The sequence below is a fragment of the Ursus maritimus genome, unplaced genomic scaffold (genome assembly GCF_017311325.1).
Source record: "Ursus maritimus isolate PB19 unplaced genomic scaffold, ASM1731132v1 scaffold_32, whole genome shotgun sequence".
Classification (NCBI taxonomy): Eukaryota; Metazoa; Chordata; class Mammalia; order Carnivora; family Ursidae; genus Ursus; species Ursus maritimus.
Window position 1 is genome coordinate 16,041,217 of NW_024425786.1, and position 23,253 is coordinate 16,064,469.

General features: G+C 42.5%; 1 protein-coding gene across 1 annotated transcript in view; it reads left to right on the top strand.

Moving 5' to 3' along the window:
• Positions 1–4,267: 4,267 nt before the first annotated feature.
• Positions 4,268–23,253, top strand: part of CDC42 (cell division cycle 42) — a 45,964-nt gene continuing 26,978 nt past the window's right edge. The window contains exon 1 of the mRNA XM_040645923.1: positions 4,268–4,351. The gene's annotated coding sequence lies outside the window, so the exon portion shown is untranslated. The remainder of the gene's footprint in view (positions 4,352–23,253) is intronic.

The following is a 23,253-nucleotide window of genomic DNA, read 5'->3' on the forward strand; positions in this document are numbered from 1 at the left end:
GAGGCTTCTCTCCCTCATTATGTGTAAGGCACCTGAAGAGCACTGTGAGGGGTGCACAAATGCACCCAAAACTGAGCCCGCCCCTGGGAGCTTACAGTAGGGCGGGGAAAGCGTGGGTCGACATGACCCACCAGGCGACAGCCTGAAGAAATCCTCAGGTGAATGCTGTGGGAGTTTCGAAGAAGCAGAGATCGCTTTAGCAGCCAGAAGCACAGCAGGCTTTGTGGAAGAAGTGGCAGTGTGCTCATTCATGCAGTATTTATCAAACATTTTTGAGGGCTGGCAGTGTGCCAGGAAATTAGGTAAAAGGAATCAAAAGGGAATACGTAAGATCCCTGCCTGCTCATGGCTTCATGGTTTAATTAGCACAGATACAAAGGATTTTAATACAGTATGCTTTAAATACAAAGTGTAATAGGAATGATTGGTTGCCTGGGGTCATCAGGCAAGGCTTAGGAGCTGAGGTCCACACTAATCCTTGAAGGGGAGAAGAATAGGAGTTTGGCAGATGGGGAAGGGAACTGCTGGTTGTGCAGAAGCACAGAAGTGGGAAAGGACGCAAGGGTCACTGTTGGCAAAAGGTATAGTTCATGGTGGGAAGGTGAGTGGGACTTGATAGGTAGCATGGTTGAGCGGGAAAGGTGTTCTAGGTAAGGGGAACAGCATGAGAAGGGGCATGGAGGCAAGAAATCATGGTACCTACATGCACAATACTAGGTAATTCAGTCTTGCTGCGGCACGCACACCCTGTCAAGGTGTGTGATGGAAGGTGGGATGGGTAATTTGAAATGTCAACTTGACTGGGCCATGGGGGCCCAGATACTTGGTTAAACATTATTCTGGGTGTACCTGTTTGTGAGAGTGTTTTGGAATAAGATTAACATTTGAATTGGTAGACCACGTAAAAGAGATTGCACTCCCTAATGTGGTGGGCCTCGTCCAATCAGTTGAAGGCCCGACTAGAACAAAAAAGGCTGACCCTCCGTCCAGTAACGGAGATTTTTCCTGGCTTTGGACTCAAACATCGGCTCTTCTTGGGTCTTGAGCCTGCTGCCTGTTGGACTGCCACTGAAATATCAGTTCTTATTCTCAGGCGTGAGGACTTGGACTGGACCCATACCATCAGTTCTCTTGAGTCTCAGGTCGATTCGCCATACAATCTTGGAACCTATCAACTTCTCTAATTGTGAGTCAATTCCTTAGAATAAATCTTTTTAGATTGAAAAACAAATTTATTTGTCAGAGAGAGAGCGCACAGCAGAGGGAGCAGCAGGGAGAGGGAGAAGCAGGCTCCCCACTGAGCAAGAAGCCTGATATGGGATTCCATCCCAGGACCTTGGGACTATGACCTGAGCCAAAGGCAGACACTTAACTGACTGAGCCACCCAGGCATCCCAGAATAAATCTTTTTAGATAGGTAGATACAAACCAATACAGATCAATCTCTCTCTCCCATTCTTCCCCTCCCCTCTACCCTGTTCCTTCTGTTGCTTCTATTCCTCTGGACAACCCTGACTAATACAGAGGGGAAAGGGAAATAACTTGGGAAAGGCAAGTTGGTGCCAGATTACAGAGGACACAGAATGCCTGGCTAAAGGACTTTGAATTTTATTTTGAAGGCAAAGCTAAAAACATTGGGGTTCCTGAGCTGGAAAGGGACTTAATAAGAGCCGAGATCTAGGAAGGTGAAGGTTGTGCTGCATAAAATGAATTAAAACAGAGATTGTCAAAGTAAGCCTCTAGAAATGGGATATTAACTTTGCAGTTTTGGGACCTATGATGCAGAAAGTTTGGGAGTCCCTGGACGTACAAGGGTGCAGCGGCCCAAAGGAGATAGAGGCACGGCGGAACCCGAAACAGGTGGGAAATGGAGATGGTGTCAGTGGCACTGATGGGATTGTGAATACCTGGAAATTTGGAAATGGGGGTGGGAATAGGGCCTAGAGAAAGAAGAGATTTGGGAATAATCTAGAAGGTGGTGTTAAGTACGATCCCAGGGTGGACATGGAGGGGCGTGGTGGCAGAATCTTGAAGTTGCAAGTGACAGGAACCGACTCAGGCAGCAGAGGGAATTTATCAGCTAATGTGACTGAAAATTAAAGTAAGACTAGATCCAAGGGCTCAAACAATGCCAGTGGAACTTGGTTTGACCGTCTCTATGTCTCTGCTCTCTTTTTGCCCTCTCTTGTGGTCCCATTCTCAGGCAGTATCTCTCCTTGCAGCAGGGTGATGGCTGCCAGCAGGGCCATGGTGACATCCTGCCCTCAGCAGAGAAATTCATTAAGTGGACAGTTCTGACCAAAGTTCCAGAATTGAATCTCACTGGTTCTCATTGGGTCATTTGCCCATCGCTGAAATGCTGCTAAAATTCTCTGACTGGCTAAACTTGTGTCACGTGTCTATCCCTGCACCTAGGGGTAGAGTCAACTTTAGAGCCACAGGCATTGAGAATTTGGGGGGAGGGGCTGCTGCAGAAATGGAAGTGCTGTTACCGGAAGGAGGAATGGACATTGGGCTGGTACCCACAGGAGAGAGGGAGCTGGCTGCTCCTCCCATTAGTATGAGGCAGCTGCAGCCAGAGGGGCGGTGGGGAGGAGGCCCTAGGAGTCTGGAGTCGAGGCTGGCAGCAAGGGAAGGGGTAGACTGGGGTCTAGTAGTAACACTACTGCCTTTTGGGGCTGTGAAAAGGTTGGGGAGGGCCATTTTGACAAAAACCTGACAAGAGAAAAGACAAAGTGCTAAGCGAGTCCTTGTTCTCAGAATAAAGGCAGGAAAAGCCAAGCGGTTGGGTGACACCCCATCAAGATATTGCTGCTCATGGAAAGGGCAGACATTGTCTAGGGACATTCATGGGATCGTGAGAGGGGATGAAGGAAAGGTCACTGCCAACTGGCCTTGCAGAGGGAGAAAGCACAACCAGCTTTCCTCAAGTTTAAAAAAACAAGCTTACTCATTTTACAATACTCAAAAAGTTACAGTAGTAGATTGATTAAACATATATTGTAATGCCCATACAGTAGAATATGACCTTTAAAACAATGTTTCATTTGAGATGGAAAGATATCAATGTAGTTTTGCAAGAGAAAAACAGAGTACAGTTTTTGTGCAATAAATGTGTATACACCTCTCTCCATCTCTATATATCTGGGAAGCTGTACACCAAAATGTTAATATTTTGTATCTGTAGGGATAGGACCACAGCGGAAGCTTATCTTCTGATTTCTTTATAATCACCTTCTGGGTAGTATGATCAATTAGAGCCAGCCCCTTGGGTCCAAGTCCCAACTCTGCCACTGCCTGGTTTGGCACCCTTGGGCAAGTGCCTTAACACTTCCGAGCCTCAGTTCATTCATCAATAGATGGTAATGGTTCTTAACTGATAGAGTAGTGGTGAGCATTACATTAGCTACTATTACATGCAAAGCTGTTAGCAACGTGCCTATAGTACACACTCAAAAATATAGTTATTCTTCTTGTGCAATTGAAAAGCCCAGAAGAAACTACGACTATTACATCAGAGGTATTGGAAATAGGTGTCTTTCTTGGCCAAATAGCTGTGGTAGTCACCAATAAATGAAGTATTATTAAGATAAGCGTTTTTCCTCTAACACTGGGAAACATCTGAGACTAAGATCGAGAGTTCCTATTCTCCCGGAGCCTGCACACTAGCAGGGAAGACAGATGATAAACAGGTGCTGTGAGGATAGGGTGATCAGGAAGGCAGTGACATTTGAGGGCTGAGAGCCAACCGAAGGCTGCTGAAGAGAAAGCCAGGGGAAACGGAGAGTGCGAGGCCTTGTAGCAGGGAGGAAGTCCCGGAACCAAAAGACTGCTGAAGTGACTGGAGCGAGGGACACTGCAGTGTAGGCAGATGAGATGCGTGGCGCTGGGAGGGGGGTGGTCTCAGGCAAGTCGTTTCCCTTAGGCAAGTCAAAGCCTCCGTCTATTTTTTTTTTTTTTTAGCCTCCGTCTTTTTTTTGCAGAATAGGGATGATAATACTTTGCCTCAGAAGGTTGGAAGGAACAAAAGCATTGTCAGTGGCAGCGCTTTGCAAATGACTGTTTGTAGTATCATTACAAACACAACCGTCGGAGAAACACAGCCAGAGCTTAGGAGCGAACTAGCAACCCTTGCTGGTCGGCGCGTGCGCGGTAACCAGCCAGAGCCGGGGCGGGGGATGAACTCAGGCCCCGCCTCTAACCGCTTTGCCTGGACTAGCCTCCGGGCCCCGCCCACTTCCGCGGGCACCCAACCCTGCGTTGCCTGCGTGCTGACGTCAGGCGCGTGCCCCTGTCCGGCAGCCGAGGAGACCCCGCGCAGTGCTGCCAACGCCCCGGCGGAGAAGCTGAGGTGAGTGCGGGGCCCGAGGCTCCCCGCGGGAGCGGCTCCCCCACCGTCCCGTCCCCGCCGCGCGGCCCCCGGCCTCTCCCCGTCCGCGGGGACACCCCGCCTCTGGGATCCCGGGAACCCTGGGAGCGCGGGGCGCGGGGAGGGGTGCCGGCTCGCGCGGCGCCGTCCGGGCGAGCGCGGGTCCGGGTTCTGTCGGGGAGCGGAGGGGAGAGGGTGGTGGTGGGGCAGGCGGGGGTGCTCGGCCGCCGAGAGGTGCGCGGCCCGGGGGCGCGGGGTGCCGGCCTGAGGGCGCGGGCGGGGCCGGGCTGTCACCGGGCAGCGGCGGAAGGAAGGGGTCACACCCATCCCGACCGCCTGGGCGCCCCCCCCCCGCCCCGGCCCGGCCCCACGGGCTCGGAGGGCGGGCGGCGGGCCGGGGCCGCGGAGCTGCTCGCGGGTGGCTCGGGCTCCCGGGCCGGGTCTGCCCCCTGCGCCCGGGCTTGGACTTCCTGCTTCTCCAGGCGCCGCCGCGGACATTTTGCGGCGGGCGGGGGGAGGGGAGCGGAATCGCTAGCGCGGCGGGGAAGTGGCGGCCGGGGAGGGGGCGGCTCGCCTACCCCTGGGCTGTGCCTGCGACGCGCTTCCCTCCGCAGCCCCGCGGCCCGGCGCCCGGCGCCCGGTCCGGCGGGCCGGGTCCAGTTTCTTCAGGCTCCTTTATTCCGGCCTTAGGTTGAGTTCCTAGCACTATTTCCGTTTGCTTCTCCAATTCTCCTGCTTATTCAGCTGAAGCTTCCCTTTCAGGGAGTTACCTAACCACCTCTCGAAACTGTCGTTTTGCCGCTTGCTTAATTCCTCTTATAAGGGTGAAATTTTCTTTGTTCATTTGTTTTTTCCTCCCCTTTAAGTCCAAGAGAAATGCAGTGTGGAGGATTACGTCATTGCAATATAAGGGGTGAGAGTTTTAACTCCTACAAGTCAGGGACTCACCGAATGAAGACAGCGTTTTGCAGCCTCAGTTGGGCCCTCAGTGGCACATCCTGCCTGCTTCCCAACGCATCGTGTTCATAGACGATCCTTTGAAATCTTTTGGCTGTCTCAAAGGCATCTAAAAGCCAGGAAGGTTTAAAATCTCAAGATTAGCTTGTGCCGGGGAGTATAGCGTAAGACAACACCTACAGCCACTTGTGTAGGCAATAACTTCGAAGATCCCTTTGCAGTCGAATGAAGTGATTTGTGGGAGTATTTCTTCGGTCCAAAATGATTTTTCCAGACTGTTTAACTTCTCCCATATAACTAACCGATGCCCAGTACGGACCTAAGTTGGCTCACGTGCGTTTTTTGTGGCAAGGGTGTGGTGGAAAGAGAATTAGTTCATTTTACGCCTTACCTTGGCTTGCTAGACAATTTAATTTTGTAATTAAAAACGAATTTTGGATTTTTAACCAAAAACACTTAAATAACATTTTCAGACTTTTGGGATCCCAATATTCGTTCCCCAGAATATTAGATACATCCCCAGATGTATATCCTTCATTGATTACAGGGATATAGCCCAGAAAAATGTTAGCGTTGTAAAGCAAATGAGATCCCATTGTGTAATGGCATTGTAATAAGGGTAGTTCACGTTGGAACAAGTACTTTCCTATTGTTTCTCTTGTGTGTAGAGAGAACATGTTTTGTTAATAGACTTAAAAGAAGGGGTAGGTTTAAATGAACTTTCTGTGGTGTGTAGGTGTTGTAGATGGTTGGATAGGCATTGAGCTTGGATCTTCTGAAAAAATCTGTCATGTGGTATTTCATTTTAAAAACACTCTCTGCTCCCATATTTCTTAAGACTTCTGCATTTGAGAAGTTTAAATATACGTACATCAGTTTGCATCTTTCTTTCTAAAATATAGCAGAATGGTTTAAATGTACAGTTTTTAAACTGAGGCAAGGAGATAAGAGATTGATAGGTAACTGAGTATTAAAAATGAGCTGTTTTCCAGTAATTTCTTCAAGACCCGGAAGGTATCACATCCTCTTAAAATGTTTTCTCGTGCTAACGAAAACCTGTGTTCAATTAAACTTAGTTTTTCGGGAATCTAAGGCCCGTGTTACAGCAGCGGAGGTCAGGGGTCTTAAATCAAACATCTGTGAAATTCTTAAAGTCCAGCAAGACCAAATCTTGACGTTTTCTGTAATTTCAAGGTTGGTTTTCCTTCATTCAGATACTTCTTCTGCTTAGAACTTTATGGTCTATTAGAAAAGCATTTCTAATTATTTTTAAGATGGTTACACTAATACAGTGTTTTGATTCAAGAGCTGTCACATTTGGAAAACTTTGAAGTACAGTTTATTGTGCCTGTCTGGGAGTAGTATTTATAGGCATTCTTGGGAGTAAAAGATTGTCCTTTTATTTGTAGATACATTTTAGATGCATTTCTTTAGTTTTTTTTTTTTAAGATTTTATTTTTATTTATTTGACAGAGAGAGACACAGCCAGTGAGAGAGGGAACACAAGCAGGGGGAGTGGGAGAGGAAGAAGCAGGCTCCCAGCAGAGGAGCCTGATGGGGGGCTTGATCCCAGAACGCCGGGATCATGCCCTGAGCCGAAGGCAGATGCTTAACGACTGAGCCTCCAGGGCGCCCCATTTCTTAAGTGTTTTTAGGGTCTTTTTGAGAGGGTAAGAAACACAATGAGAAGCACTTCAGTCTGTAAGGGCTTCCTCTGCAGGGGAAGGAGGGATTACTATTTTGTTGACTTATGTCCCATAATAGTTCCCTGTATCCTCCTATATTAAAAGGCTTCATTCTAGGCTTTTATGATAATACCTTTTTCAGTGTTCTGTTTCAAATCTATTATTGTCCCCCACCAGAATGTAAGTGATATGAGGGTAGGACTTTGACCTGGCATGGTCACCCCTGTATCCTTAGCACCTAGAATAGTGCCAGATATATGGTCAGTCTCAAGAAATGTTTGTCAAATGAATAAATTTAATGATGTCTGAGGGTTAACATTTTCTCTTTCTGCATATTCCATAGGCTTGTTTACTGTGTTCCCTGAGACTTGTGCTTGGTCAGCCATATCCGTATTCAGGCTCATTGAAGTGATGATTCCTAATCAACTCTTGCTTGATCTTACCCATCTGTTTAGTCCAGTGTCTTCCACAGCTGTACTGTCTGGACTGTTCGCCATCGCTTAGAACGTTTTTTCTGATGACCAGTTCTTATTCTCCTGAAAATTATTTAGGCTTTAATGTTTGCTTCTTTCCTGTCTTTCTTTTGTTTGTTGTAGCAGCTTATTTTTGCCACTTTTCCCACTCTGCTCAACAGTTATCAAATTCCTGGTCATGTTATGCTTTGTCCCTTACCAGTTTCTACTTTTAGTTACTCATCCTTTCAGTCCAAAATATTTTTGCTAAAGCAGTTTTTATTACTTGTTATTTCGTTTATGTCTGCTGCTGCTGTTATAATTCCTGGATGTTAAAACTCTACTAGTTGCCCCTGAGACATTGGTCTCAGAATGCTTATTGCATGAAGTTAAACCAGGTGGTTTGGTGTTTTTTTTAATTTTTAAATTTTTTTAGGATTTTATTTTTAAGTGATCTCTACACCCAGTGTGGGGCTCGAACTCAAAACCCCAAGATCAAGAGTTGCACGCTCTACCGATTGAGCCCGGCAGGCACCCCGTGAAACCAGGTGTTTTCCTCCTTTAAAAAAATTTTGTAGGGGCGCCTGCGTGGCTCAGTTGGTTAAGTGTCTGACTCTTGATTTCGGCTCAGGTCATGATCTCAGGGTGGTGAGACTGAGCCCCACGTGGGGCTCTGCGGTCAGTGCCCAGTGTGCTTCAGATTCTCTCTCCCTCTACCCCTTCTCTCACTCGTGTGGACGCGTGCTTTCTCTCTCAGACAAATAAAATAAAACATTACAAAAAATACTGTAGAGAAATATTTCTCAAATACTTAGCTATTATGCCGTCTTGCTCACTCAGTTCTTTAACTCGTGCTTCATTTTCTCCAACAAAAGTAAGCCATTTTGATTTGCCATTTTAATTCTGCTGTCTTGGGAGCTATACTGCTAGTATCATAATTAAAGATGTAGACTCTGGAACCAGACTGCCTGGATTCAAATCCTGCCATTTACTGTCAACGTGCAGTCTGAGTGATGTCTTTGTGACTCAGGTTTACCTTCTGTAAAACAGGGCCAGCAATAGTCCCTACCTCACAGTGTTGTTTCAAGAATCGAATCAGTTAATCTATGTGAAGTACTTAAGACCACTGGGGCACATACCAAGTGCTCTGTAGGTGTGTGTTCTTGTTATTATTACAGCCTCTCTCAGGCCCTCATGTTGGAGAAGCTGGATTTTCTCCCCCAAATCAAAATTTTGATAACCACCCCTCCCCCAGATTAATCTCATGAAACCATAACAATTATTAAATGAAGTGGAGATTGTTGCCTGCTCTAAGTTTTTGTCCACTATCTTAACCAGTGTTACATAAACAAGGGTGTAAAGTCAAATACAGTGTGTGGACTGTGGACCAGCAGCATAAGATCACTTTGGAGTTCCAACCCAGTCCCACCGAATCAGAATCTGCATTTTAACAAGACACCCACGTGATTTTTATGCACATTATAAAGTTTGAAGCATCCTCTTTAGGACTGCTAGAGTGATGTCTTAAGAGATTTCAGAAACAGCGTTGGGTGCTTTATTTTTATTTTTCTTCCTGCTTAAGTATGAACTGGTTTCTTTTAGGCAGTGTACCACAACTTATTGCGAGGATCCTAATCTGAAAGGGGGTGAAACCGGTTTGGCTTTTAAAGAAGCGAGTTATAGTGTCTTGCCTGTTGTGTAGAATCGCCTCATGTCTGTGCTCACTATCAGGAGTGTAAAGTTGTTAAAGTACCATTGCCTGCTTAGTACTAGCTAATCATAAGTTCTAGTTTAGAATCTCAGTTACACATTTGAACTCAAATGACATTTTATTGAAAACATTGTTATGAAGAGCATATGATCAGGATAATTCCTATAATTGTTGGTTATGAAAACAGGTGAATGACGAAGCTGGCATTTGGCTGGTGATATGTAACAAATCTTTTCTGTTTTCTTTCCTAAAATAAACCATATTTCTAATCTCAAGGGAAAATATTAATAACTAAAGTCTAGTCTTCTTTAGCTACCATCTTTTTTTTAAAGGACCAGATTGAATTTTTTTCCAGTAACTTTTTCTTAAACTGTTTGGTGTAGGAGAAATCCACCAGTACTATCCTTGTGCAGTATATGCTTTAGAGTAGTGTTTCCTAATCCTTTTCAAATCAAGGCAGACATAGAAAAGGATTCATATGCCACACTGAAGTGAATGGGTGAGGCCCCTCTTGGCTGGCTAGATATGTTGCAGACCCCAGGAGAGCTGGGGAAGCAGTGTCTCAGGCATACCTGTGTCCGTTCTGTTCCAGATGGCAGTGTGAAGCCATCTAGTGTTGGATATCTTAAGGCACAGCCATTCTTTTCAGTTAAAAAGATTATCACTGTTTGCTGCTCCTTGTGGGAACAGAAGAAAAGAGAACAGACCAGATGAAGAGAAAATGAAACCAGGGGGAGAGTTGGAGGCAGAATACAAAAAGGCTGTGTTAATTCGTGTTAAGGAGTATGATAAGATGATCATCGCTTATAGAAGAAAGCATAAATGAGGCTTCAGCTACAATTCATTTGTTTTGTTGATAGGCAGTTTAAGAGTATTTGTAATTTTGGTTTGCTCTGAAATCTGTTTAAAAGCAGATGAAGAGCTGGGGCACCTGGGTGGCTTAGTTGGTTAAGGTCTGCCTTCGGCCCATGTCATGATCCCAGGTCATAGTTCCAGGGAGCCTGCCTCTCCCTCTGCTCCTGTCCTCACTCGTGTTCTCTCTCTTTCTCTCACTTTCTAATAAATAAATAAGATCTTAAAAAACAAAAAGTAGATGAAGAGGATTGGGAAGTAATTCAATAAAGTTTCTTAGCAAGTAATTGTTGGTATTTGTGGGATTTTCATTATATAACCTCACTATAGCAACTAGTATTTATTTCACTAGCCGAATGCTACTTGAGAGGAGCTCGACTTTAGAATCTTTTGAAGTGGAATTAAACCATCTATATATCACTTATTAATTCCCAGAAAACCATATTTTTATTGTGGAGTTTAAGATTAACAGGTTTTAAATAAACTAGTAGATTTTATTTATTTAAAAAAATATTTTATTTATTTTCAGGGAGAGAGAGAGAGAGTGACCCCGGGGGGAGGGGCAGAGGGGGAAAGAGGGAATCTCAAGTAGAATCCATACTGAGCATGGAGCCTGACGCAGGGCTCAGTCTCACCACCCTGAGATCATGACCTGAACCAAAATCAAGAGTCCAGCGCTCAACTACTGGAGCAGCCCAGGTGCCTCAAACTATTAGATTTTAGAATGTAAATTTTCATTTATCAGATAACTAGGAAAAAAAATGAATTGTTCCTATGAATATTAGAGGGCTAGGGTTTGTTTATTGTTTATTTTTTTTTAAAGATTTTATTTATTTATTTATTTGACAGAGAGAGCACAAGCAGGGGGAGCAGCAGGCAGAGGGAGAAGCAGGCTCCCCGCTGAGCAGGGAGCCTGACGTGGGGCTTGATCCCAGGACCCCGGGATCATGACCTGAACCGAAGGCAGACACTTAACCGACTGAGCCACCTAGGCACCCTAGAGTACGAGGGTTTAAATCAATATCTCATGCCCTCATTTGTTTCAGAAAGTGTTCAGACAGAATAAATAGTACAAAATATAAGCTGTGGAAATGTTTGAATTATTTTAGGTTATGTTATTTATTTACTCTGGTCACCACAGGGCCAAAGGTTGTTAGATCATTCTGAGAGCTCATAAACCAATAGAAATGGGGTTAGGGGATAATTTTAATTTTAAGAGCAATGCCTGTGTTTTTCAGAGTACCCGAGGAATGTTTCCAGGGGGTTGGCATCAAGTTGGAAACTGTAGTTTGTATATCCCCATCTTGGAAATTCCTAATCTACATGTAAAGTTTATTAAAGGTTCAGAAAAATTAGGAGTCTGTTTAATTCAGTGTTTCTTAAACTTGTTTGATGGGGGCCCCCTTCTTTTTTTTTTCTTTCTCCTTTAAAGTTTTGAGAAAATTACTGGGAGGTGTGGTGTCTGGTGGTTTATTCATCTCCATTAGATTCAAGGACTGTTGGTGTGTCCAAACAATGCTTGCTATGGATAGAAAAATGGGAACAATTTTCTCAAGTTCTTGAGGCAGGTGAATGAATGGTGGAGACTTCAGCAGAGGCCATGGATGTTCTGTTCTTGGTGTATTAAGCCCCACTCAAGAGGTGTTGCATAGAAATTGCTAATTTGCAACTTCTTGGGATTGAACCGAGTATGTTATATATGAAACACACCTTTGGGGTCTCTGGGCAAGTGGCTCCCATCTCAACTTAAAATTGGGGCAAGGTATTGGAAGGGAGAAGCAGACCAGTATTAGGAACTGGAGAAGTGATTGTCCAGTGACTGCAAGGGAATCCTCTGAAACGGGTGTTACAATCTTGTTTCTTCTGTTCTTGGATCAGTGATCCTAGTTAGAGTATTAAACTGTGTTCCTGTATTCTGAAAAGCTTGCAGTAATTTCAAAGCCAACATTTTAATGTTCTGAAAGTTATAGAATTCATAACTTTTATTTTTTTAAATTATTTTAAAAAAAGATTTTATTTGAGAGAGAGAGAGACTGAGACTGAGAGCATGAGCCAGGGGGAGGGCCAGAGAGAGAGGGAGAAGCAGACTGTCTGCTGGGCAGGGAGCCCGATGTGGGGCTTGATCCCAGGACCCTGAGATCATGACCTGAGGCGAAGGCAGATGCCTAACCAACTGAGTCACCCAGGCACCCCCTGAAAGTCATAGAATTTATAACTGTTTTATTTGTGATTCAAAGAATTTCTCTGACGTTTTTAAAAAATAATTTTCACATTCATGAGAAGTTAAATTTTCTTAGGAGCTTGTAATCTATAAAGTCTTTGTATTTTACCATTTGACATTTCTTTTGCTTTCTCTTCCTTGTCACACATACTGCCCATCCCTGCCCCCAAGAAAGAACCCTATCTCAGATCCTGTCTTTTAGATGAATGTTTTTTTTTTCCTGGTTGCACCTGTTATATTACATGGCAGTGAAGGTATATTCTCCTAAAAACTTGTCCTTGGTTCTAGTTAAATCAGAGTCAGGAAAAATCATTTCACTTATAACTGTGTTGCTAATTATTCCAGAGACCGGAGAGAGGGGAAAGATACGACTAGATATAACTTTATATATCCAGGTCAGGGTTAGATACTTAGGTTGGGCTGTCTTACTTCTTTAAAAAAAATTACCGTTTTTTAGTAATTTAGTACATCTTCAGGAGCAAGATTAATTCATGTCCTGGATGTGACGTGTTAAAGGTACAAAAGTTTGTTTTCTGCTGAAACCAGAGTCTTTACCTCTGCTGCTTTCATTTGTAGAAATTGGTATCATTTTTGACCTTATAAAATATAAATCTGTCTCTCTTGCTTTCAGTCTTTTTTTTTTTTTTTAAGATTTTATTTATTTGACAGCGAGAGACACAGCGAGAGGGAACACAAGCAGGGGGAGTGGGAGAGGGAGAAGCAGGCTTCCCGCTGAGCAGGGAGCCCGATGCGGGGCTCGATCCCAGGACCTTGGGATCATGACCTGAGCCGAAGGCAGATGCTTAATGACTGAGCCACCCAGGCACCGCTCAGTTTCTATTTTTAATATGAAAATGAGATGATTCTTTACAAAAATTTAAAAAACACCAAGTAAAAATCTATCTAAAAGAAGAAATTACATCGAAGCAGCTTTTAAAGTAGAACTAATCAATGGTAAAGATTTTTGTGAAGACCTAAATTCTGAGATAAATTTTTTGGCAATTTTGTGATTCCTTAAGTTCATTGTACACTTTTAATTAATTTGAATCTAAGTGAATTGTTCCAAAGTTAGACTAGACATATTTTCATTATCTAAAACTACTGAGTGAATGTAAGATGTATGTTAACTATTTCACTGTGGTACAGTTGCAGTCACAGTGAGATACACAGTAATTCTTAGGAATGCTGCTTTTTTAGGTTTTTGTTTTGCTTTTTGTTTTGTTTTGTTTTTGCTAGTTTGAAAGTTGGTAGAATTGGGCATTCCCAGAACAGAGGACAGAGTATTCCCTGAAAATAATCCTGGGTGGCTTCGAACACTTGGTGTTAACTACTTCAGCTAGTTCCTGCCTTAGGAATATGAGTTTTCTCTTCAGAAGGGTAGCAGTTAATTTTTGTTTGTTTTTGGTTCTTTATCCAGATAGTAACAGAAGAGAGTTTAGGAGCCTAGAGGACAGTTAAAGGCGATATTTTGAGTACAGAGAACAAGTTTTTTGACCTGCGTTGCTCATCCATACTATCTTATTAATTTACGAATTCAACAACTCGAGTGCCTGCTGTGTATCAGTCACCGTTCCAGGGGTTGGGGATAAAGCAGTGAATGAAATAGGCCCAAACAAAGCTGTGCCGTCATGATTTACATCATGGTGTGTGAGTTGGAGGTTTGTGTGGAGAAGAACGAAGGGGAGGGTGATCGGGGACGGCTGGTGGTAGGGTATAGTGGAGTGCTTCAGAGTTTGGTAGAACTTAGGGTGCGATTTAAAATAAGATGAGGGGCGCCTGGGCGGCTCAGTGGCTTAAGCATCTGATTTTGCCTCAGGTCATGATCCCAGGGTTCTGGGATCAAGCCCCACATGAGGCATGAGCCACGAGCCTGCTTCTCCCTCTCCCCCTCCCCGCTGCTTGTGTTCTCTATCAAATAAATAAATAAAATCTTTAAAAAGATAGAGGAGTTCTTCAAAATGACATTCAAGCAAAGACCCATGGGAATGACTGAATGAGCTATCCAGGCAAGAGCATTCTAGAGGGGACAACTGTAACCACTTTGAATCCGCAACAAGTACTGGTACCATTTTAGTAGCTTAGTTTCACAAAATCTGGTGTATGTGTCTGTTAACCACAGAAACAGTTGATGGTCAGAGGAGAAGTTTGTGCTTTGATGGTGTTGCTTTTGGTTTCAAAGTGCTCTTGAAAAGGCACATTTGTTGCCAACACATATTGGTTATTTTTCAGAGTATTTGCAACTCTGTCTTTGTTGTTTTTGTTTCTCTTGCTCTCTTAGAGTGGATAAAACTACACGTATCTGCTGTGCAACCAAACTGAAACGTCCGTCTTCATTCCGGGTGTCCTGCATGGACACGGACTTTGGTGCAAATGTTACAGCCTCTCTCATTATTCTTTGTCAAACTATGCCTTAAAGCATGTGGTTGAATGCTTCTGTCGAAGTTCACCCCATTAACAATAAATTCTACATCAAAATTGGTAGACTTTTTTGATTTAGGGTCTTGGTAATCTTGTCTTGTTCTTTTAAAATACGGCTTATGGAGATTGTATGAGAATCTAAATGAGATACCGCTGCCTCATCAGATGTGACAAAGTCATGGTTAGTTTTGTTGCTGGCATCTCACTTAGTAATTTTTCAAAATAAAGATTCTTAGGTTGTCATTCATTTTACGGTGTATGTTGTTGCCTTGGTAATATAGTGACTTATTTTTTTGCTGCAAATGTATGCTTGTATGTGGTATTTCTGATACAGGCTGGCACATGATTTCATCCTCGATAGACTTAGGACCAAATTATTGTGTACTGATTGTGAAAAGGCTATTGTGTGTTTTCTTACAAGAGGGCTTTAAGAACATACAGCCTGACCTTAAGGTTTCGTCTAGCTTCTCCATCTGTGGTACAAACCAGTCCTCTAATTTTCAAAACTAAAAAACTTCCTCATAATTTACCATCTTAAACCCATTCTCCACTCCCAAACCCATCAACTGTTTCTACTCTTTTTCCATGCTTCTACCCTAGTGCAGATCCTTCATTATTAAAGTAGTTTCTTAGCTGAGTTCGTTTAATTTCTCTGGTTACCTTTGACAGTCCACCTTGGAATACAGGTACAAGATTGGTAGTCTAAAACAGAGCTTTTCTTCATGAGTTTCCCACCCAGGTTAATTGCAAACTCCTCTGCTTAGCTTTCACAGGCTGTATGACTTGGATTTACCCAGTTTTTTTCGTTTCTTCCACTTTGCAGGTTGACACTACTTGTACTCTTTCTGCTGATATTCCATTTAACTAGAGATTCTCACATTCTTCTAGGCCACTCTGATATCATTACTCTTTTGAAAATCTGTGGCATTTGTAGTTTATAGTGTAATTTTGTAACAATCAGACTACTAAAACTGTGTTCCCCTGTAGTGTTTATAACCTGTTAAAATATATGTTGTTATATGTGACGTATGTAAAGCTATTTAGCATAATGTTTGGCACAGAGTAGGCATTCAGTAAATTATTGAAATGTTTTGAATGCCTTTAAAGGCAGGATTTCTGTCTTACCCAATGTAGTGCTATAACAGGCACTTAAATATCTTGCTGACTTACAGTTAATAGAGTTTTTCTTGGAAGAACAGAAGCCTATTGTAACGTGCTCTAAGTCCCAGCTTGTGTCCTGATTCAGGGAAGATTGGAGATCTGTTAGGTGCTTGGATCTTGTTCTTTAACTGACCCCCACACATGTGCCAACACAGCTACTGTTTAACTCCTTTTGCATTTTTTTTTTTTTTTGCACATGAGAACTCAAAATTTTAACAATTAGTGATAATATATGTTTGTTTTTAAATATTTTATTTGAGAGAGAGAGAGCATGAGTGGTGGGGAGGGGGGCAGAGGGAGAAGCAGGCTCCCTGCTGAGCAGGGAGCTTGATGCGGGGCTCAATCCCAGAATCCTGGAATCACAACCTGAGCTGAGGGCAAATGCCTAACCGACTGAGCCACCCAGGTGCCCCAGTAATATATGTTTTTAATAATATTGTGTTATCATGTAGTCTTCACAGCTATTTTTAATGTGTATAGCTTTTCATCCTGTGGTATATTGTTAGTGACTTTTCTCTTGCATTAACTATTTTAATGTTACAGCATTCCATTCTTTCTTTCTTTCTTTCTTTCTTTCTTTCTTTCTTTCTTTCTTTCTTAAAACATTTTATTTATTTATTTGACAGAGAGAGAGACAGCCAGCGAGAGAGGGAACACAAACAGGGGGAGTGGGAGAGGAAGAAGCAGGCTCCTAGCAGAGAAGCCTGATGTGGGGCTCAATCCCAGAACGCTGGGATCACGCCCTGAGCTGAAGGCAGACGCTTAACGACTGCACCACCCAGGCGCCCCCCCCATTGTTTCTTCATAAAGTATTTTATTCATTTTGGATAAATTGTCTAAAGTGGAATTATTTTTTAAAGGGGGATACAGATGGTTTAAGAGGGGCAGATGGAGAGGGAGAGAGAGAATCTCAAGCGGACTCCCCATGAGTGTGGAGCCCAGCGGGGAGCTTGCTACTGTGAGCCTGAGCCAAAATCAAGAGTCAGATGCTCAACTGACTGAGTCACCCAGGTGCCCCATGTACTTTGCATTTTAAAAACTTTTTTTTTTAAGATTTTATTTTTTTATTTGACAGGGAGCACAAGTAGGGGGAGCAGCAGGCAGAGGGAGAGGGAGAAGCAGGCTCCTCACTGATCCAGGAGCCTGATGCAGGGCTTGATCCCAGGGCCCTGGGATCATGACCTGAGCCTAAGGCAGTTGCTTAATGACTGAGCCACCCAGGTGCCCCTGCATTTTAAATACTTAATACATTTTGCAGGTCTTCCATATTGGCACTGTATTAGCTTGCTAGGGCTGCCATGACAAAGACTGGATGATTTAAATAGTAGAAATGTATTTCCTGACAGTCCTGGAGGTTAGAAGCCCAAGATCAAAGTGTTGACAGGTCTAGTTTCTTCTGAGGGCTTCTCTCCCTTGGCTTATAGGTAGCTGACTTTTAGTGTCTTCATCTGGGTCTTCCCTCTTTGTCTGTGTACTAATTTCCTTATAGGGACACCAGCCATGTTGGGTTAGGGCCCACTGGTATGACCTCATTTTACCTTAATTACTTCATTAAAGGCTCTATCTCCAAATACTGTCAGTCATATTCTGAGATACCAGGGGTTAGGACTTCAATATAAAAATTTGGGGGGGGGGGCACAGTTTTGTCTGTAACAGGCACTATGGTTCATTCTTTTTAATAGTTGGGTAATATTCCTTTGTGTTATAACTTACCAGTCCCCTGTTAGTTCACATGTAGGTAGTCTCCTGTTTTGGTTCCTGTAAGCAAGGCTGTGGTAAATATCCTTATGCTTACCTCTTTGCGTACTTGGAGAAATGTAGTTGCTGGGTCAGAGAATGTACATGTTTAATTTTGATATCTGGGCCAAAACCTTGGGCCCAGCCTTGTTTCTTATTTTTCTGTTGTTTTGAAAGCAAAAATATGCCTTGTGTATCTAAAACCAGATTGAGTTATGAAGAGTACATGATTGGCTTTCACTTAGCACTTTTTTGTTTTTTTTAAAGATTTTATTTATTTATTCGACAGGATAGAGACAGCCAGCGAGAGAGGAAACAAGCAGGGGGAGTGGGAGAGGAAGAAGCAGGCTCATAGCAGAGGAGCCTGATGTGGGGCTCGATCCCACAACGCCGGGATCACGCCCTGAGCCGAAGGCAGACGCTCAACCGCTGTGCCACCCAGGCGCCCCTCACTTAGCACTTTGATGGAGTATAAACACAACCCCCAAACAGGATTGTCTAGATAATCATATTCTAAATTGATCGCTTATTGGGGTTGTTTTATGATAAAAAAGGGCTCATATTTTGAGTGTTAAGTGCTGTACAGAAGAGTAACTCAGTTAATTCTTACAGCCTATGATGTTAATACTATTTCTGTTTTATGGATTGAGAAACAAAGTCTTGTTTTAAAAAATTTGATTTTGTTTATTTATTAGAGAGAGCATGAGAGGGGTGAGGGAGAGAGCGAAAAGCAGACTCCCTGCAGAGCAGAGAGCCCGACATGGGGCTGGATCCTAGAACCTGAAGTCATGACCTGGGCTGAAGGCAGACATTCAATCTACTGAGCCACCCAGGCGCCTCTGGAGAAACAAGGTCTTAAAGGGGTAGACTAGCTTGCCCAAAGTTGCACAAGAAGGGGGATATGAGTTTAGGGCTGCTTGACTTGAAAGCCTCTGTGCTTGACTACTACTCTTGGATTGTCTTCCTTGAGCATATTAGAGACCCGACAATGCTTGTTGTGGAATTAAGTTATGTTAATTTAGCTCTTCTTAAAATAGAGGCGGATTACAACCCTTTCTGTAACATTCCGAATCCTCTGACTACAAACATGACATTTAGTTTAAACTGTTCTTCAAGATCAGAGTGTGGGGATTTTAGAAAGGATTAATTTAGCAAATAAGCCTGTCAAGTAGAACTGAGGATTTTTCTGAGTTTCCTCTTACTTATACAGTGTTTTGATGCTTTCGTTTAACAGTTGTAGTTCTGATCTTTATATTAGGGCCATTTTGGTGTTTTGCAAGTTTTAGTTGGGGATGAGAATGCCATATTACGTGTTTATTCTGTGCCAAGTGATCTATTAGTTGCTTTATATACATCGTTTCTCTTTATGGCAGTTCTGTAAGTTAGATGTTGTTGCGTAGATGAGAAACTTAAGGTGTAGCAGTGAAGTAGCATGCGGTGAGCTGAGATTTGAACCCATATTTGTTTGTTGTTAGAAATCCCATACTTTTTTCATGTTATTTAGTCAGCAAGATTTTTTTTAAGTTTTTTTAAATTTAATTAAAACAAATTTCCCCTTAATATAAAAGGTCAGTACTGCATTAGGTCTCTTGGGAAGTGCAAGCCTAGTGTTTCAGAGAGCTTGAAAGCTATTAGAATAAAGACATGTGAATAAAACCAGCATGATCAAGTACTGAGTTGTGTGATTCATTTGTTCATTGAGTGCCTGTTGTGTGTTCAGTATTGAACTGTTTTCTGGCAGCACAGCAGAGTCCCTACCTTTTTAGAGATTTCCTTATTTTTTATGTCTCCTTTACTGCAGTATAACAAACAAGATAATTATAGATTATGACCATAGTATAAAGGAAATAAACAGGGTAATATGAGAGAAGTAAGAGGGAGGAAGCTGGATATTACTGAGGATAGAGTGCTCAAGGGAGGCTTTTCTGAGAAGAGGTTGATTTGAGCTGAGATCCGAAGAAGTCAGCAGCTTTAAGAGCAGGGGCAACAGTACTGGTGAGTATAAAGATCTGCAGGAAGGACTGGGCGTATTGGAGGGATAGAAAGAAGCCTGTGTAGTTAGAGCACAGGAAGTGAAGCGGAGAGGACTATGAAATGAGATCTCAGGACTGAGAAGGGCCTTGCCGTGGGGGTTCAGAGAATTGGGGCAGTTTTTGGTAGCTGTGATAGTTAGGGAAGGTGTCTCAGATAAAGTAGGAATCGGGGGTGGAAAGCTAGGATAGAAGTAGGAAGAGTTGTAAGGCCAGACATCCAGGGTTTAGAGAGAGGATGTGAAAAAAGGCTTAGACTTTGAAATAAGTACAAACCATATTGGATAATTTAAATAGTACCAGGCAATCGGCCATTGATTAGATGGGCAGAATAAGATGCATAGAAGCTAGTTGAACAATTTTGGTCCTCTTTTTTCCCGTTTCTTTCTCTCTTTCCAGACCTCAGAGCTATGGCAAATTCACATTTGAGATTTGGGATAGGCAAGATGTCCTTATCTTTAGTTAATCTCTCTCTCTTTTCTTTCTTTTTTTTTTTTTTAAAGATTTTGTTTTTAAGTAATCTCTACACCCAGTGTGGGGCTCGAACTCACAATCGTGAGACCAAGAGTTTCATGCTCTACTGACTGAGCCAGTCAGGCACCCATAGTTATCTGTTCTTTTGCATGAAATTGAGGGAACTTTGAATGTGTTTAATATCTCCTTGCCCTTTCTTAAGAGAATAGAGTAATATTGCCCTTAATTGAGAGACCAGAATGCGAAAATTGCATATGAGGGTGTCAGTAATGTTACAAAGGAAGAGTGTGCATGTTTGGGGGTGGTGGTTGTGGTGTGGTGTTATTGGTTATTGTCTGGATACTCCACTTAGGCTTGTTGCCCCAAGAGGACATGAACTTTGTTCCAGGCATGGGGGATATGGACAATGATGGCACATATTAGGTGCTTAAGTGGAGAAGTCCCCTTCTACGTGGAAAAGTAGATCAAGACTGTTATCAAAAGTTTGTCTCTGTTATTGCACATGACCTTAGGATCCAAAAAAAATTTTTTTGTTAAGTTGTGCCTTTCCTCCTGGAATTGTAACTTGAACACAATACTACTAGTACCTACTTACATAGTGAAGAGGTTCTTGTTACAGAGGACACACTCAGAGGCTTTATCACTGTTAAGCAAATAATGCCTTGTGAATGTATGATCTGTGGAGTAACTCCTGTAGTTTTACCTGCTGATGCTGTCTGTCTTGTTGGAGAATAAATTTTGGATGTCTCCTTCCTCCCCTCCCAAATTTATAAGTCTCGAATGTTTTGAGAGAAAATCTTACTATAATTTCATTCTCTTCTAATTAAATAGAACGCTTATACATTATTACATACTCTTCAGTTTTACTGAATTTTTTGGAAATGTTAAATTTAAAAATTATGTATCTTAAATGCTTACTAATTGGATTTTTAAACGTTATTTTTTTTTTTGGTCACAAGTAAAATATAAAATGATGACTCTGGCTAGTATCCCTTGTTTTCACCAATTTGAGGAAGGAAGACTCAACATTATAGTAAAAATCAGGTCTTGTTCTTATTGGATCAGACATTTTGGAATGAAGTCATTTTCATGAAGCTGACACAAACTTCTAGCACTGCGGAAATCATCTTTTATCATGTAGACTCGTTATCTTTCACTTTATGAGTGCTGCTCTCAGCATTTTTTTGCTGACTGTGGCTTCATTTTTGTCATCCTGAGGACCCATAGAACCCTTCATTTTTGTCAATCTGGGGACGCATAGAACGCTTCTCTCTTAGGTAGTTTGTGATTTGACATGTATCAGTTTCTTTCACAAGTGGTAGAAAATGGAGAAGTTTGAATAATTCCTTTAATGAGCAGTTAATATTTGCCATCTGACACTCTGAATTTATTAATGCTTTTTTTTTTTTTGAGTGTGCATCTATGGGGAAGTGGGGGAGGGGGGTTGGGGGTGGAGCAGAGGGAAAGGGAAAGCGAGAATCCCAAACAGGTTCCACGCTCAGTGTGGAGCCCAGTGCAGGGCTCAGTCTGATGATCCTGAGATCACAACCTGAGCCGAAATTAAGAGTTGGATGCTTAACTGATTGAGCCACCCCGGTGTCCCTATATTAATGCGTTTAATTGGCAGCTGGAGATACTAGGAGTTTTGCAACCATTCTGTGGGAAAGATCTATACACAAAGAACTCGAGGTGCTGTGTATTTGTCAAAAACCCAAAGGTACTTTTGTTTTATGCAGCATCTGAAAAGTGCATTTTGGGGGAGAAGCCACACTATCTTACAGCAGTGAAAAGCTGTAGTATTGCTGTTATCACTTATATTCTGCCTGGGTCTACTTCTCTGATTTTTTTTGACAGTTTTTTGGTAAAATATCTACCAATTTTGCATGTATGCATCAGTCTTGTGTCAGAAAACAAGAGAAAAGCAGCAGGGCTTTTGGACATGTACTGTGAAGACCCTGTCCTTTAAATTTCTGTAATGACTTAATTCTAAGGGTAAGTAGAATTTTTGGGGAAAATATTGTTATTCACAGCTTTTCAAGGATAGAAGAGAACAAAATAAGGTATTTTTTAAAAAAGTTAAACATTTTATTAGCCTTACTACTTTTTAATTTTTTAAAAAGCTTTTATTTATTTGAGAGAGAGAGAGCACACGTGCATGGGGGGGGGAGGGTCAGAGGGAGAAGCAGACTCCCTGCTGAATAGGGAGCCTGATGTGGGACTCCATCCCAGGACTCCAGGATCATAACCCGAGCTGAACGCAGTCACTTAACCAAATGAGCCACCCAGGCACCCCTAGCCTTACTACTTTAAAGCAAAACAAATTAATAATACATAATTTCCCTCATTTTTATATGCTCACTATGAGGAACCACCTTGCTTATCCCCTTTCTTGATGATAGGGTTCTGGCCTTCACTTATTTCTTCCTGTTGGAATAGACACCTAGAAGATGGAACCATAAACAAACTAAAAAAACAACCAATTTCTAGAAATGTGCTAGTTGGCTTGTGAGTGTGGAGGAGAAGGTGGAAAAGAAACCTTTAAGATTACTTCAGGAGGATTTTCTATAAAGAAAAAAATTTGAGTAATGAATAAAATATTTAAGACTGTGTATCTAGTAATTAGTGTAAAAAACTAAGCTATATTATTTACATACAAAACTTAAATTCACAGCAAAATGATGATGTCTCACGAAGCTCAATCAAGTAAATAGGTCTGGGATTTTATTTTACTTTCTTACAAGCTAATATGTTAGCCTGGTATTGTTTTATGGATGCTGGCTGAAGACATGAGACTCCTGGATCAGAGAAAAAGAGTTTAATTACTAAAGGCGCAGCCAGCAGCACATCAGTGTCTGTATTACTTCTCTTTGCCCCTAAGACTTCCATGGGGAGATGTAGTGGGTTTGTGTCACAGCTGAGGAGCTTAAGTTGAGCTTGGGGCACCCACTGTTTAATAGTAAGCAGGAAGTAAGCCTGCTCTTTGTCCTGGAGGGAGACATTACTGTATTCTTCAAGGTCGTTTGCTACAAACATGACCCTACAGCGCGACCTGGGTTGGGGTGGTCAGGACCTTGCATTTCTTCGCATACCCAGCCACATGTATAGGAGCATAAGGGACCTGTGGGGGACTGTCTTTACCAACACAGGGTTGTCTACTTCTTTAGTAATTGAAAGATACTTTACAGA